We start from the raw sequence: 17394 nt of genomic DNA, 5'->3' as shown, positions 1-17394 counted from the left end.
AGCTAATGGTGAAGTCAACCAGCTGTTGATGGTAGCCAGCTAATGGTGAAGTCAACCAGCTGTTGATGGTAGCCAGCTAATGGTGAAGTCAACCAGCTGTTGATGGTCAGCTAATGGTGAAGTCAACCAGCTGTTGATGGAAGCCAGCTAATGGTGAAGTCAACCAGCTGTTGATGATAGCCACATGGTGAAGTCAACCAGCTGTTGATGATAGCTAATGGTGAAGTCAACCAGCTGTTGATGGTAGCCAGCTAATAGTGAAGTCAACCAGCTGTTGATGGTAGCCAGCTAATGGTGAAGTCAACCAGCTGTTGATGATGCCAGCTAATGGTGAAGTCAACCAGCTGTTGATGGAAGTAGCTAATGGTGAAGTCAACCAGCTGTTGATGGTAGCCAGCTAATGGTGAAGTCAACCAGCTGTTGATGGAAGCCAGCTAATGGTGAAGTCAACCAGCTGTTGATGGTAGCCAGCTAATGGTGAAGTCAACCAGCTGTTGATGGTAGCCAGCTAATGGTGAAGTCAACCAGCTGTTGATGGTAGCCAGCTAATGGTGAAGTCAACCAGCTGTTGATGGTAGCCAGCTAATGGTGAAGTCAACCAGCTGTTGATGGATAGCCAGCTAATGGTGAAGTCAACCAGCTGTTGATGGTAGCCAGCTAATGGTGAAGTCAACCAGCTGTTGATGGTAGCCAGCTAATGGTGAAGTCAACCAGCTGTTGATGGTAGCCAGCTAATGGTGAAGTCAACCAGCTGTTGATGGTAGCCAGCTAATGGTGAAGTCAACCAGCTGTTGATGGTGGCTAATGGTGAAGTCAACCAGCTGTTGATGGTGGCTAATGGTGAAGTCAACCAGCTGTTGATGGTAGCCAGCTAATGGTGAAGTAAACCAGCTGTTGATGGTAGCCAGCTAATGGTGAAGTCAACCAGCTGTTGATGGTAGCCAGCTAATGGTGAAGTCAACCAGCTGTTGATGGTAGCCAGCTAATGGTGAAGTCAACCAGCTGTTGATGGTAGCTAATGGTGAAGTCAACCAGCTGTTGATGGTAGCCAGCTAATGGTGAAGTCAACGCAGCTGTTGATGGTAGCTAATGGTGAAGTCAACCAGCTGTTGATGATAAGCTAATGGTGAAGTCAACCAGCTGTTGATGGTAGCCAGCTAATGGTGAAGTCAACCAGCTGTTGATGGTAGCCAGCTAATGGTGAAGTCAACCAGCTGTTGATGGTAGCTAATAGTGAAGTCAACCAGCTGTTGATGGTAGCCAGCTAATGGTGAAGTCAACCAGCTGTTGATGGTAGCCAGCTAATGGTGAAGTCAACCAGCTGTTGATGGTAGCCAGCTAATGGTGAAGTCAACCAGCTGTTGATGGTAGCCACTAATGGTGAAGTCAACCAGCTGTTGATGGTAGCCAGCTAATGGTGAAGTCAACCAGCTGTTGATGGTAGCCAGCTAATGGTGAAGTCAACCAGCTGTTGATGGTAGCTAATGGTGAAGTCAACCAGCTGTTGATGGTAGCCAGCTAATGGTGAAGTCAACCAGCTGTTGATGGTAGCTAATGGTGAAGTCAACCAGCTGTTGATGATAGCTAATGGTGAAGTCAACCAGCTGTTGATGGTAGCTAATGGTGAAGTCAACCAGCTGTTGATGGTAGCCAGCTAATGGTGAAGTCAACCAGCTGTTGATGGTAGCTAATGGTGAAGTCAACCAGCTGTTGATGAAGCTAATGGAAGTCAACAGCTGTTGATGGTAGCTAATGGTGAAGTCAACCAGCTGTTGATGGTAGCTAATGGTGAAGTCAACCAGCTGTTGATGGTAGCCAGCTAATGGTGAAGTCAACCAGCTGTTGATGGTAGCCAGCTAATGGTGAAGTCAACCAGCTGTTGATGGTAGCTAATGGTGAAGTCAACCAGCTGTTGATGGTAGCCAGCTAATGGCGAAGTCAACCAGCTGTTGATGGTGGCTAATGGTAGAAGTCAACCAGCTGTTGATGGTAGAGCTAATGGTGAAGTCAACCAGCTGTTGATGATAGCTAATGGTGAAGTCAACCAGCTGTTGATGGTAGCCAGCTAATGGTGAAGTCAACCAGCTGTTGATGGTAGCTAATGGTGAAGTCAACCAGCTGTTGATGATAGCTAATGGTGAAGTCAACCAGCTGTTGATGGTAGCTAATGGTGAAGTCAACCAGCTGTTGATGGTAGCCAGCTAATGGTGAAGTCAACCAGCTGTTGATGGTAGCTAATGGTGAAGTCAACCAGCTGTTGATGGTAGCCAGCTAATGGTGAAGTCAACCAGCTGTTGATGGAGCCAGCTAATGGTGAAGTCAACCAGCTGTTGATGGTAGCCACATGGTCAACCAGCTGTTGATGGTAGCCAGCTAATGGTGAAGTCAACCAGCTGTTGATGGTAGCCAGCTAATGGTGAAGTCAACCAGCTGTTGATGGTAGCTAATGGTGAAGTCAACCAGCTGTTGATGGTGGCTAATGGTGAAGTCAACCAGCTGTTGATGGTAGCTAATGGTGAAGTCAACCAGCTGTTGATGATAGCTAATGGTGAAGTCAACCAGCTGTTGATGGTAGCCAGCTAATGGTGAAGTCAACCAGCTGTTGATGGTCGCCAGCTAATGGTGAAGTCAACCAGCTGTTGATGGTAGCCAGCTAATGGTGAAGTCAACCAGCTGTTGATGGTAGCTAATGGTGAAGTCAACCAGCTGTTGATGGTAGCTAATGGTGAAGTCAACCAGCTGTTGATGGAAGCCAGCTAATGGTGAAGTCAACCAGCTGTTGATGGAAGCCAGCTAATGGTGAAGTCAACCAGCTGTTGATGGTAGCCAGCTAATGGTGAAGTCAACCAGCTGTTGATGGTAGCTAATGGTGAAGTCAACCAGCTGTTGATGGTAGCTAATGGTGAAGTCAACCAGCTGTTGATGATAGCTAATGGTGAAGTCAACCAGCTGTTGATGGTAGCCAGCTAATGGTGAAGTCAACCAGCTGTTGATGGTCGCCAGCTAATGGTGAAGTCAACCAGCTGTTGATGGTAGCCAGCTAATGGTGAAGTCAACCAGCTGTTGATGGTAGCCAGCTAATGGTGAAGTCAACCAGCTGTTGATGGTAGCCAGCTAATGGTGAAGTCAACCAGCTGTTGATGGTAGCCAGCTAATGGTGAAGTCAACCAGCTGTTGATGATAGCTAATGGTGAAGTCAACCAGCTGTTGATGGTAGCCAGCTAATGGTGAAGTCAACCAGCTGTTGATGGTCGCCAGCTAATGGTGAAGTCAACCAGCTGTTGATGGTAGCCAGCTAATGGTGAAGTCAACCAGCTGTTGATGGTAGCCAGCTAATGGTGAAGTCAACCAGCTGTTGATGGAAGCCAGCTAATGGTGAAGTCAACCAGCTGTTGATGGTAGCCAGCTATGGTGAAGTCAACCAGCTGTTGATGGTAGCCAGCTAATGGTGAAGTCAACCAGCTGTTGATGGTAGCCAGCTAATGGTGAAGTCAACCAGCTGTTGATGGTAGCCAGCTAATGGTGAAGTCAACCAGCTGTTGATGGTCGCCAGCTAATGGTGAAGTCAACCAGCTGTTGATGGTAGCCAGCTAATGGTGAAGTCAACCAGCTGTTGATGATAGCTAATGGTGAAGTCAACCAGCTGTTGATGGTAGCTAATGGTGAAGTCAACCAGCTGTTGATGGTAGCTAATGGTGAAGTCAACCAGCTGTTGATGGTAGCCAGCTAATGGTGAAGTCAACCAGCTGTTGATGGTAGCCAGCTAATGGTGAAGTCAACCAGCTGTTGATGGTAGCCAGCTAATGGTGAAGTCAACCAGCTGTTGATGGTAGCTAATGGTGAAGTCAACCAGCTGTTGATGGTAGCCAGCTAATGGTGAAGTCAACCAGCTGTTGATGGTAGCTAATGGTGAAGTCAACCAGCTGTTGATGATAGCTAATGGTGAAGTCAACCAGCTGTTGATGGTCGCCAGCTAATGGTGAAGTCAACCAGCTGTTGATGGTAGCCAGCTAATGGTGAAGTCAACCAGCTGTTGATGGTAGCTAATGGTGAAGTCAACCAGCTGTTGATGGAAGCCAGCTAATGGTGAAGTCAACGTGTTGATGGTAGCCAGCTAATGGTGAAGTCAACCAGCTGTTGATGATAGCTAATGGTGAAGTCAACCAGCTGTTGATGGTAGCTAATGGTGAAGTCAACCAGCTGTTGATGGAAGCCAGCTAATGGTGAAGTCAACGTGTTGATGGTAGCCAGCTAATGGTGAAGTCAACCAGCTGTTGATGATAGCTAATGGTGAAGTCAACCAGCTGTTGATGGTAGCCAGCTAATGGTGAAGTCAACCAGCTGTTGATGGTAGCTAATGGTGAAGTCAACCAGCTGTTGATGGATAGCTAATGGTGAAGTCAACCAGCTGTTGATGGTAGCTAATGGTGAAGTCAACCAGCTGTTGATGGTAGCCAGCTAATGGTGAAGTCAACCAGCTGTTGATGAGTAGCTAATGGTGAAGTCAACCAGCTGTTGATGGTAGCTAATGGTGAAGTCAACCAGCTGTTGATGGTAGCCAGCTAATGGTGAAGTCAACCAGCTGTTGATGATGCCAGCTAATGGTGAAGTCAACCAGCTGTTGATGGTAGCCAGCTAGTGGTGAAGTCAACCAGCTGTTGATGATAGCCAGCTAATGTGAAGTCAACCAGCTGTTGATGGTAGCCAATGGTGAGTCAACCAGCTGTTGATGGTAGCCAGCTAATGGTGAAGTCAACCAGCTGTTGATGGTAGCTAATGGTGAAGTCAACCAGCTGTTGATGGTAGCCAGCTAATGGTGAAGTCAACCAGCTGTTGATGATAGCTAATGGTGAAGTCAACCAGCTGTTGATGGTAGAGCTAATGGTGAAGTCAACCAGCTGTTGATGGTCGGCTAATGGTGAAGTCAACCAGCTGTTGATGATAGCTAATGGTGAAGTCAACCAGCTGTTGATGGTAGCTAATGGTGAAGTCAACCAGCTGTTGATGGTAGCCAGCTAATGGTGAAGTCAACGTGTTGATGGTAGCTAATGGTGAAGTCAACGTGTTGATGGTAGCCAGCTAATGGTGAAGTCAACCAGCTGTTGATGGTAGCTAATGGTGAAGTCAACCAGCTGTTGATGGTAGCCAGCTAATGGTGAAGTCAACCAGCTGTTGATGATAGCTAATGGTGAAGTCAACCAGCTGTTGATGATAGCTAATGGTGAAGTCAACGTGTTGATGGTAGCCAGCTAATGGTGAAGTCAACGTGTTGATGGTAGCCAGCTAATGGTGAAGTCAACAGCTGTTGATGGTAGCTAATGGTGCAGTCAACCAGCTGTTGATGGTAGCTAATGGTGAAGTCAACGTGTTGATGGTAGCTAATAATGGTGAAGTCAACGTGTTGATGGTAGCTAATGGTGAAGTCAACGTGTTGATGGTAGCCAGCTAATGGTGAAGTCAAGCGTGTTGATGGTAGCCAGCTAATGGTGAAGTCAACCAGCTGTTGATGGTAGCTAATGGTGAAGTCAACGTGTTGATGGTAGCTAATGGTGAAGTCAGCGTGTTGATGGTAGCCAGCTAATGGTGAAGTCAACGTGTTGATGGTAGCTAATGGTGAAGTCAACGTGTTGATGGTAGCTAATGGTGAAGTCAACGTGTTGATGGTAGCTAATGGTGAAGTCAACGTGTTGATGGTAGCCAGCTAATGGTGAAGTCAACGTGTTGATGGTAGCCAGCTAATGGTGAAGTCAGCGTGTTGATGGTAGCCAGCTAATGGTGAAGTCAACGTGTTGATGGTAGCTAATGGTGAAGTCAACGTGTTGATGGTAGCCAGCTAATGGTGAAGTCAACGTGTTGATGGTAGCCAGCTAATGGTGAAGTCAACCAGCTGTTGATGGTAGCCAGCTAATGGTGAAGTCAACCAGCTGTTGATGGTAAGCTAATGGTGAAGTCAACGTGTTGATGGTAGCCAGCTAATGGTGAAGTCAACGTGTTGATGGTAGCCAGCTATGGTGAAGTCAACGTGTTGATGGTAGCTAATGGTGAAGTCAACAGCTGTTGATGGTAGCCAGCTAATGGTGAGTCCAACCAGCTGATGATGGTAGCCAGCTAATGGTGAAGTCAACCAGCTGTTGATGGTAGCCAGCTAATGGTGAAGTCAACCAGCTGTTGATGGTAGCTAATGGTGAAGTCAACCGTGTTGATGGTAGCTAATGGTGAAGTCAACCAGCTGTTGATGATAGCTAATGGTGAAGTCAACGCTGTTGATGGTAGCCTAATGGTGAAGTCAACCAGCTGTTGATGATAGCTAATGGTGAAGTCAACGTGTTGATGGTAGCCAGCTAATGGTGAAGTCAACGTGTTGATGGTAGCTATGGTGAAGTCAGCGTGTTGATGGTAGCTAATGGTGAAGTCAACGTGTTGATGGTAGCTAATGAGTGAAGTCAGCCAGCTGTTGATGGTAGCCAGCTAATGGTGAAGTCAACCAGCTGTTGATGGTAGCTAATGGTGAAGTCAACCAGCTGTTGATGATAGCTAATGGTGAAGTCAACGTGTTGATGATAGCTAATGGTGAAGTCAACCAGCTGTTGATGGTAGCTAATGAGTGAAGTCAACGTGTTGATGTGGCAGCTAATGGTGAAGTCAGCGTGTTGATGGTAGCCAGCTAATGGTGAAGTCAACGTGTTGATGGTAGCTAGCTAATGTAGAAGTCAACGTGTTGATGATAGCTAATGGTGAAGTCAACCAGCTGTTGATGATAGCTAATGGTGAAGTCAACGTGTTGATGGTAGCCAGCTAATGGCAGAAGTCAACCAGCTGTTGATGGTAGCTAATGGTGAAGTCAGCGTGTTGATGGTAGCTAATGGTAAGTCAACGTGTTGATGGTAGCTAATGGTGAAGCCAACCAGCGTGTTGATGGTAGCTAATGGTGAAGTCAACGTGTTGATGGTAGCTAATGGTGAAGTCAACCAGCTGTTGATGGTAGCTAATGGTGAAGTCAACGTGTTGATGGTAGCTAATGGTGAAGTCAACGTGTTGATGGTAGCCAGCTAATGGTGAAGTCAACGTGTTGATGGTAGCCAGCTAATGGTGAAGTCAACGTGTTGATGGTAGCTAATGGTGAAGTCAACGTGTTGATGGTAGCTAATGGTGAAGTCAACGTGTTGATGGTAGCTAATGGTGAAGTCAACGTGTTGATGGTAGCTAATGGTGAAGTCAACGTGTTGATGGTAGCTAATGGTGAAGTCAACGTGTTGATGGTAGCTAATGGTGAAGTCAACGTGTTGATGGTAGCTAGCTAATGGTGAAGTCAACGATGGTAGCTAATGGTGAAGTCAACGTGTTGATGGTAGCTAATGGTGAAGTCAAGCGTGTTGATGGTAGCTAATGGTGAAGTCAACGTGTTGATGGTAGCTAATGAAGTCAACGTGTTGATGGTAGCTAATGGTAAGTCCAACGTGTTGATGGTAGCTAATGGTGAAGTCGCGTGTTGATGGTAGCTAATGGTGAAGTCAACGTGTTGATGGTAGCTAATGGTGAAGTCAACCAGCTGTTGATGGTAGCTAATGGTGAAGTCAACGTGTTGATGGTAGCTAATGGTGAAGTCAACGTGTTGATGGTAGCTAATGGTGAAGTCAACGTGTTGATGGTAGCTAATGGTGAAGTCAACGTGTTGATGATAGCCAGCTAATGGTGAAGTCAACGTGATGGTAGCTAATGGTAGCCATGCTAATGGGTGAAGTCAACGTGTTGATGGTAGCCAGCTAATGGTGAAGTCAAGCGTGTTGATGGTAGTAGCTAATGGTGAAGTCAACGTGTTGATGGTAGCCAGCTAATGGTGAAGTCAACGTGTTGATGGTAGCTAATGGTGAAGTCAACGTGTTGATGGTAGCTAATGGTGAAGTCAACGCTGTTGATGGTAGCTAATGGTGAAGTCAACGTGTTGATGGTAGCTAATGGTGAAGTCAACGTGTTGATGGTAGCTAATGGTGAAGCCAACCAGCTGTTGATGGTAGCTAATGGTGAAGTCTCGTTTTGAACCAGCTCATGGTGAAGGAACGTGCTCAGTGATGGAAAGAGGGGGTGGTGAGTCAACGTGTTGATGGTAGCTGTGGTGAAGTCAATGTGTTGATGGTAGCCAGCTAATTGAAGTATATTACGTTGATCATATGCAGAGCCTTCGGAGAAGTCAGACCCCTTGACTTTTTAGCAGCTATTTTGTGAAGTCAAACAGCCTTGTTAGCTAAAATGGTGAAATCAACGTGTTTTTAGCTAATGGTGAAGTCAACGTATGATGACATCACAATACCCCATGGTGACATCAACATGTTAATGGTAGCTAATGGTGAAGTCATAATAATGATGGTAGCTAATGGTGAAGTCAACCCCATCATGGCACAAATGGTGAAGTCAACGGTTAGGTAGCATTTTTGAAAATGTATTAAAAATAAATACCAGAAATACCTTATTTAGCATAAGGTAAGTCAGACGTTTGATGGTAGCTAATGAAGTCAACGTGTTGATGGTAGCTAATTGATCAACGGTTGATGTAGCTTCTAGAACGTGATTGATGGTAGCTAATGGTGAAGTCAACGTGTTGATGGTAGCATAATGGTGAAGTCAACTGTCTATGGTAGCCAAGGTCCCACAGACAGTGTTGATGTAGCTAAAACCAAGCCATGAGGTAGGAATTGTGAGACAGGGTTGATGGTAGCTAATGGCAAGTCAACGTTCTGGATGATAGAAGGAAGTACAAAACATTTCTGCAGCATTGAAGGTCCCCAAGATGGTAGCCAGCTTAAATGGAAGAACGTTTGATGGTAGCTAATGGTGAAGCCACTTTTCCTAGTAGCTGGTGAAGTCAACTGGCTGTGGTAGCCAGCTAATGGTGAAGTCAATGTGTTGATGGTAGACCAGGAACCTGATAGTCAACCAGCTGTTGACAGAGCTCCAGAGTTCCTCTGTGGAGATGGTAGCCAGAAATGGAAGTCAACCATCTGATGGTAGCTAATGGTCAAGTCAACCTTTATGGTAGAGTGAAGTCAACGTGTTGATGGTAGCCACTCCTGAAGTCAACGCGGTACATGACAGCTAATGGTGAAGTCAACTGTTGATGGTAGCAGCTACATGAGAAGTCAACCATCTGGTCTGATGGTAACCAAGGTGAAATCTTTGATGGTAGCCAGCTAATGGTGAAGTCAACCTGTTGATGGTAGCTAATGGTGAAGTCATGGCTGTTGTGGTAGCATGGTGAAGTCAACCAGCTGTTGATGGTAGCCAGCTAATGGTGAAGTCAACCAGCTGTTGATGGAGCTAATGGGAAAGATCAACGCTGTTGATGGAGATCCTAATGATTAAGTCAACGTGTTGATGGTAGCTAATGGTGAAGTCAACCAGCTGTTGATGGTTTCAGCTAATGGGACAACGTGTTGATGGTAGCTAAGGCCAGGACAACGCAGGATGGTTTGCTAATGGTGAAGTCAACCAGTGTTGATGGTAGCCAGCTAATGGTGAAGTCAACCAGCTGTTGATGGTAGCTAAGAAGTCAACATGTTATGGTAGGCTAATGGTGAAGAACACATTATTGATGGTAGCTAATGGTGAAGTCAACTGTTGATGGTAGCCCTAATGGTGGTCAACCAGCTGGGCTAATGGTGAAGTCAACCAGGTTGATGGAAGCCGCCCTATGGTTCCCAAGTCAACGGTTGATGGTAGCTAATGGTGAAGTCAACCTGGGTCTGTTGTGGTAGCTAATGGTGAAGTCAACTGCTGATGGTAGCTAATGGTGAAGTCAACCGGTTGATGAACAATGGTGAACAACCTAGCTGTTGATGGTAGCTAATGGTGAAGTCAACCAGCTGTTGAATTAGCTAATGGTGAACGTCAACCAGCTGTTGATGGTAGCCAGCTAATGGTGAAGTCAACCAGCTGTTGACCACTGAGGCTGTACCTGCTTTTGATGGTAGCTAATGGTGAAGTCAACCAGCTGTTGATGGAACACTGAGGCTGAAGTCTTTACTGTTGATGGTAGCTAATGGTGAAGTCAACCAGCTGTTGATGGTAGCTAATGGTGAAGTCAGTACCAGCTTTGATGGTAGCTAATGGTGAAGTCAACTGTTGATGGTAGCTAATGGTGAAGTCAACGTGTTGATGGAAGCCACCTGCTTTAAGTTACAGTGTTGATGGACCACTGAGGAAGTCAACTGTTTACGGTAGCAGTTTTATGGTGAAGTCACCAGCTGTTGCTGTACCCACTTTAGTTACAGTTTTGATGTGGCCAGCTACTGGTGAAGTCAACCTGTTTATGTTAGCCAGCTTTATGTGAAGTCAACTGAGGATGGTAGCCTGCTTTACTGTGAACAACTGTTGATGGTAGCCAGCTAATGGTGAAGTCAACTGTTGATGGTAGCTAATGTGAACACTGAGGATGTACCTGCTACTGTTGAAGTCAACCAGCTGTTGATGCTGTACCTGCTAATTGAAGTCAACTGTTGCTGGTAGCTAATGGTGAACACTGAGGCTGTACCTGCTTTAATGGTGAAGTCAACTGTTGACAAGTAGGCTACTGTGAAGTCAACCAGCTGTTGATCATAATCTGAAGTCAACAGTGTTGATGGTAGCTAATGGTGAAGTCAACGTGTTGATGGTAGCATGGAAAAGTCAACGTGCTGTCATGGTAGCCTAATGGTGAAGTCAACCGATGTTGATGGTTCAATGTGGGCCAACATTCCATCAGACTTTTGAAGTAAACGTGTTTGACCTTTAACCTGTTGAAGTCAACGTGTTGATGGTAGCTAATGGTGAAGTCAACGTGTTGATGTGTAGCTAATGGTGAAACCACTTTAACAAAATAAAACAACGCGTGTTGATGGTAGCTAATGGTGAAGTCAACGTTGATGGTAGCTAATTGAAGTCAACCCCTTGATGGTAGCTAATGGTGAAGTCAACGTGTTGATGGTAAATGGTGAAGTCACGCACTGTCCCTGGTAGCAGAGGTGAAGCCAACGTGTTGATGGTGGCACCTAATGGTGACTCACGTGTTGATGGTAGCTAATGTACATTTGTGCTCTTGTAAGGCTTAAGTCAACGTGTCTATTGCTGACTACACATTGATGGTAGCTAATGCTAGGTCAACGTTGATGGTAGCCAAGGATATGAATAAATGATCTATAACTGGGATAATAGCTCACTAACTGAAGTCAACGGTTGATGGAATAGCTAATGGTGATAACTGGGATAATAGCTCACTAACTAAGTCAAGTGTTGAATAAATAGCTAATGGGATAATCAACTCACTGATGGTAGCTAATGGATGAAGTCAACCAGCTGTATCCAGCTAATGGTGAATAACTCACTAACTAGCCAAGGATATCAACCAGATGTTGATGGTAGCTAATGGTGAAGTCAAACTAGTTGATGAGGATATTAAGTCAACCAGCTGTTGATGGTAGCTAATGGTGAAGTCAACGTGTTGATGGTAGCTAATGGTAAGTCAACGGATATGGTAGCTAATGGTGAAGTCAACGGTTGATGGTAGCTAATGGTGAAGTCAACGTGATGATGGTAGCTAATGGTGAAGTCAACGTGTTGATGGTAGCTTTAATGGTGAAGTCAACGTGTTGATGGTAGCTAATGGTGAAGTCAACGTGTTGATGGTAGCTAGCTAATGGTGAAGTCAACGTGTTGATGGTAGCTAGCTAATGGTGAAGTCAACCAGCTGATTGATAATGGTGAAGCCGTGTTGAGGTAGCTAATGGTGAAGTCAACGTGTTGATGGTAGCAATGGTGAAGTCAACGTGTTGATGGTAGCTAATGGTGAAGTCAACGTGTTGATGGTAGCCAACGTTTGATGGTAGCTAATGAAGTCAACGTGTTGATGGTAGCTAATGGTGAAGTCAACGTGTTGATGGTAGCTAATGGTGAAGTCAACGTGTTGATGGTAGCTAATGGTGAAGTCAACGTGTTGATGGTAGCCAATGGTGAAGTCAACGTGTTGATGGTAGCTAATGGTGAAGTCAACGTGTTGATGGTAGCTAATGGTGAAGTCAACGTGTTGATGGTAGCTAATGGTGAAGTCAACGTTTGATGGTAGCTGTTAAAAACAGTATGGTAGCTAATGGTGAAGTCAACGCTTGATGGTAGCTAATGGTGAAGTCAACGTGTTGATGGTTTTGCCCGGTGAAGTCAATGTTGATGGTAGCTAATGGTGAAGTCAACGTGTTGATGGTAGCTAATGGTGAAGTCAACGTAATAGATGGTAGCTAATGGTGAAGTCAACGTGTTGATGGTAGCTAATGGTGAAGTCAAGTTTGATGGTGCTAATTTGAAGTCAACCAGTGTTGATGGTAGCTAATGGTGAAGTCAACGCTGTTGATGGTAGCTAATGGTGAAGTCAACGTGTTGATGGTAGCTAATGGTGAAGTCAACGTGTTGATGGTAGCTAATGGTGAAGTCAACGTGTTGATGGTAGCTAATGGTGAAGACAACGTGTTGATGGTAGCTAATGGTGAAGTCAACGTGTTGATGGTAGCTAATGGTGAAGTCAACGTGTTGATGGTAGCTAATGGTGAAGTCAACGTGTTGATGGTAGCTAATGGTGAAGTCAACGTGTTGATGGTAGCTAATGGTGAAGTCAACGTGTTGATGGTAGCCAACTAATGGTGACCCAACGTGTTGATGGTACTAATGGTGAAGTCAACGTGTTGATGGTAGCTAATGGTGAAGTCAACGTGTTGATGGTAGCTAATGGTGAAGTCAACGTGTTGATGGTAGCTAATGGTGAAGTCAACGTGTTGATGGTAGCTAATGGGTGAAGTCAACGTGTTGATGGTAGCCAGCAGGTGTGTCTCATTTTGAACCACGTCATGTGTCTGAAGGACCCGTTTCTCCAGTGGGGGGATGGAAAGAGGAGGGGCGGTGAGTCATTATGCTCAGCTGTGCCTCACAAGTAATACAACTAATTATATATTACCAGTGTGATCATATGCAGAGCCTTCGGAAAGCATTCCAGACCCCTTGACTTTTTACACATTTTGTTACATTACAGCCTTGTTCTAAAATGGATTAAATACATGTTTTCATTCAGCAATCTACACACAATACCTCTATGATGACATCACAATACCCCATCATGACATCACAATACCCCATAATGACATCACAATACCCCATAATGACATCACAATACCCCATAATGACATCACAATACCCCATCATTACAAAACAAAAACAGGTTAGACATTTTTGCAAATGTATTAAAAATAAATACCAGAAATACCTTATTTACATAAGTATTCAGACCCTTTGCTATGAGACTCTAAATTGAGCTCAGGTGCATCCTGTTTCCATTGATCATCCTTGAGATGTTTCTAGAACTTGATTGGAGTCCACCTGTGGTAAATTCAATTGCTTGAGCATAATTTGGAAAGGCACACATCTGTCTATATAAGGTCCCACAGACAGTGCATGTCAGAGCAAAAACCAAGCCATGAGGTCAAAGGAATTGTCCGAGACAGGGTTGTGTCGAGGCACAGTTCTGGGGAAGGGTACCAAAACATTTCTGCAGCATTGAAGGTCCCCAAGAACACAGTTGCCTCCATCATTCTTTAATGGAAGAAGTTTGGAACCAGCAAGACTTTTCCTAGAGCTGGCCGCCGGGCCAAACTGAGCAATCGGGGGAGAAGGGCCTTGGTCAGGGAGGTGACCAGGAACCTGATAGTCTCTCTGACAGAGCTCCAGAGTTCCTCTGTGGAGATGGGAGAACCTTCCAGAAGGACAACCATCTCTGCAACACTCCATCAATCAGGCCTTTATGGTAGAGTGGCCAGAAGGAAGCCACTCCTCAGTAAAAGGTACATGACAGCCTGCTTGGAGTTTGCCAAAAGGCACCTAAAGACTCTCAGAACATGAGAAACAAGAATCTCTGGTCTGATGAAACCAAGATTGAAATCTTTGGCCTGAATGCCAAGCGTCACGTCTGGAGGGAACCTGGCACCATCCCTACGGTGAAGCATGGTGGTGGCAGCATCATGATGTGGGGATTTTTTTCAGCAGCAGGGACTGGGAGACTAGTCAGGATCGAGGGAAAGATGAATGGAGTTCAGAGAGATCCTTGATTAAAACATTCACTAGAGCGCCCAATGAACTCAGACTGGGGTGAAGGTTCACCTTCCAACAGGACAACGACCCTAAGCACAAGGCCAGGACAACGCAGGAGTGGCTTTGGGGGAACAAGTCTCTGAATGTCCTTGAGTGGCCCTGCCAGAGCCCAGACTTGAAACCGATCAAACATTTTTATTTAACTAGGCAAGTCAGTTAAGAACACATTATTATTTACAATGACGGTCTACACCCTGGCCAAACTGTCCCCTAACGCGGACAACGCTGGGCCAATTGTGTGCCGCCCCCAGGGATTCCCAATCACGTCCGGTTGCTTGTTGACAGTCCAGGATCAAACCTGGGTCTGTAGTGACCCCTCTAGCACTGAGATGCAGTGCCTTAGACCACTGCGCCACTCAGGATCCTGAACATGGTGAACAATCTAGCTAGTAGTTAGGTTAAATACGGCATTTCAATCTAAATTTGTTGGTCTGCTGAACGCAAACTTGAATGTTGTGAAAATTCTGTGTAACTTCCATTCCACTGTGACCACTGAGGCTGTACCTGCTTTACTGTGAACACTGAGGCTGTACCTGCTTTACTGTGAATACTGAGGCTGTACCTGGGCTGGGAACACTGAGGCAGTACCTTTTACTGTGAACACTGAGGCTGTACCTGCTTTACTGTGAACACTGAGGCTGTACTGCTCTGTTACAGATGTGAACACTGAGGCTGTACCTGTGCTTTCAATTACAGTTTTACTGTGAACACTGAGGCTGTACCTTTTAAGTTACTGTTTTACTGTGAACACTGAGGCTCTACCTGCTTTACTGTGAACACTGAGGTGTACAACTGTGAACACTGAGGCTGACTGTTTACGATGTGAACACTGAGGCTGTACCTGCTTTAAGTTACAGTTTTACTGTGGACACTGAGGCTGTACCTGCTTTACTGTGAACACTGAAGCTGCCACTGTGAACACTGAGGGTGTACCCGCTTTGGGTTACAGTTTTACTGTGAACACTGAGGCTGTACAATTACAGTTTCGCCGTGGAGATCGAACACTGAGGCTGTACCTGCTTAAAAGTTACAGTTTTACTGTGAACACTGAGGCTGTACCTGCTTTAAGTTACAGTTTTACAACACTGAGGCTGTACCTGCTTTAAGTTACAGTTTTATCTGTGAACACTGAGGCTGTACCTGCTTTTACTGAACACTGAAGCTGTACCTGCTTTACTGTGAACACTGAGGCTGTACCTGTTTAATGAACACTGAGGCTGTACCTGTTTATTTAACACAGGCTGTACCCGCTTTAAGTTACAGTTTTATTTTCACTGAGGGCCTGGAACACTGAGGCTGAGGAAGCTGTACCTGCTTTACTGCTGAACACTGAGGCTGTGACCTGCTTTACTGTGAACACTGAGGCTGTACCTGCTTTACTGTGAACACTGAGGCTGTACCCGCTAAGTTACAGTTTTACTGTGAACACAGGCTGTACCTGCTTTGGGCTGTGAATACTGAGGCTGTACCTGCTTTAAGGACAGTTTTACTGTGAACACTGAGGCTGTACTTTTTACTGTGAACACTGAGGCTGTACCTGCTTTAAGTGCCATAGTTTTACTGTGAATACTGAGGCTGTACCTTTTAAGTTACAGTTTTATGGCTGTGAACACTGAGGCTGTTCTAAGTTACAGTTTTACAGTGGACACTGAGGCTGTACCTGCTTAGTTTTACTGTGAACACTGAGGCTGTACCCACTTTGGTTACAGTTTTACTGTGGACACTGAGGCTGTACCTGCTTTAAGTTACAGTTTTACTGTGAATACTGAGGCTGTACCTGCTTTGGTTAGTTTTACTGTGAACACTGAGGCTGTACCCACTTTAAGTTACAGTTTTACTGTGGACACTGAGGCTGTACCTGCTTTAAGTTACAGTTTTACTGTGAACACTGAGGCTGTACCTGCTTTACTGTGACACTGAGGCTGTTGTTTTACTGTGGACACTGAGGGTGTACCTGCTTTAAGTTACAGTTTTACTGTGGACACTGAGGCTGTACCTGCTTTAAGTTACAGTTTTACTGTGAACACTGAGGGTGTACCTGCTTTACTGTGAACACTGAGGCTGTACCTGCTTTACTGTGAACACTGAGGCTGTACCTTACAGTTTTACTGTGGACACTGAGGCTGTACCTGCTTTACTGTGGACACTGAGGCTGTACCTGCTTTACTGTGAACACTGAGGCTGTACCTGCTTTACAGTTTTACTGTGAACACTGAGGCTGTACCTGCTTTAAGTTACAGTTTTACTGCTTGAGGCTGTACCTGCTTTAAGTTACAGTTTTACTGTGGACAAGTTGGCTACTGTGGCTATTTGATCATAATCTAGACCTATCAGAGTGGCCTACCATCAAACACAATGGGGAAAACGCATCCCATAATATTTTAACATGGAAATAGCCGTGCTGTCATTCAGCCTACAGTAGCAGCCGATGTGTGAGGTTCAGTGTGGGCCAACATTCCATCAGACTTTTGAAAATAAACAGGGCTTTGACCTTTAACCTGTTTATCCACTCGTCCTTCAGACAAGGACGTGACTGAACATGTTGTCGTGTTGTTAGATGCAAGAAACCACTTTAACAAAATAAAACACATTATTATTCCCATACCATTATTACAGCGAAAGGAGACACATTATTCTACCCTCTGCCTATTGGCTACTGAGCTTATTCAAGCCGGTCTCAAAAAATACAACACTGTCCCTTTTCAGAGGGAAAAAAGCTCTTTACCATTACTCACTAGATGTCTAGAAATGTACATTTTGTGCTCTTGTAGGAAGCAATCACTCCTCTATTGCTGACTACACATGATCTATAACTGGGCTAATAACTCACTAACTAGCCAAGGATATGAATAAATGATCTATAACTGGGATAATAGCTCACTAACTAGCCAAGGATATGAATAAATGATCTATAACTGGGATAATACCTCACTAACTAGCCAAGGATATGAATAAATTATCTATAACTGGGATAATAACTCACTAACTAGCCAAGGATATGAATAAATTATCTATAACTGGGCTAATAACTCACTAACTAGCCAAGGATATGAATAAATGATCTATAACTGGGCTAATAACTCACTAACTAGCCAAGGATATGAATAAATGATCTATAACTGGGATAATAACTCACTAACTAGCCAAGGATATGAACAAAATGTGCAGCTCTCACTTTAATATCAAAACAAGCTCAGCTACTCACGACCGCTCATGCTGTAAACACAGTCCAGTTCA

The 17394-nt window shown here is 44.9% G+C and overlaps 1 protein-coding gene and 1 long non-coding RNA gene across 2 annotated transcripts in view; both read right to left on the bottom strand.

Annotated features, from left to right (window-relative positions):
- The window catches only part of LOC118382238 (triokinase/FMN cyclase), a 95047-nt gene that overhangs the window by 17325 nt on the left and 60328 nt on the right, over positions 1 to 17394 (bottom strand).
- Positions 15981 to 16355, bottom strand: LOC127906649 (uncharacterized). Its single transcript, XR_008062226.1, has 3 exons — positions 16316 to 16355; positions 16196 to 16253; positions 15981 to 16057 (listed from the first exon to the last, which is right to left on the bottom strand). It is a non-coding gene; the product is annotated as an uncharacterized LOC127906649 (long non-coding RNA).

This window comes from Oncorhynchus keta, chromosome 13, assembly GCF_023373465.1.
Source record: "Oncorhynchus keta strain PuntledgeMale-10-30-2019 chromosome 13, Oket_V2, whole genome shotgun sequence".
In the NCBI taxonomy this organism is placed as follows: domain Eukaryota; kingdom Metazoa; phylum Chordata; class Actinopteri; order Salmoniformes; family Salmonidae; genus Oncorhynchus; species Oncorhynchus keta.
Note: the sequence above shows the minus strand (reverse complement) of the source record. Positions and strands in the feature narration are given on the sequence as shown.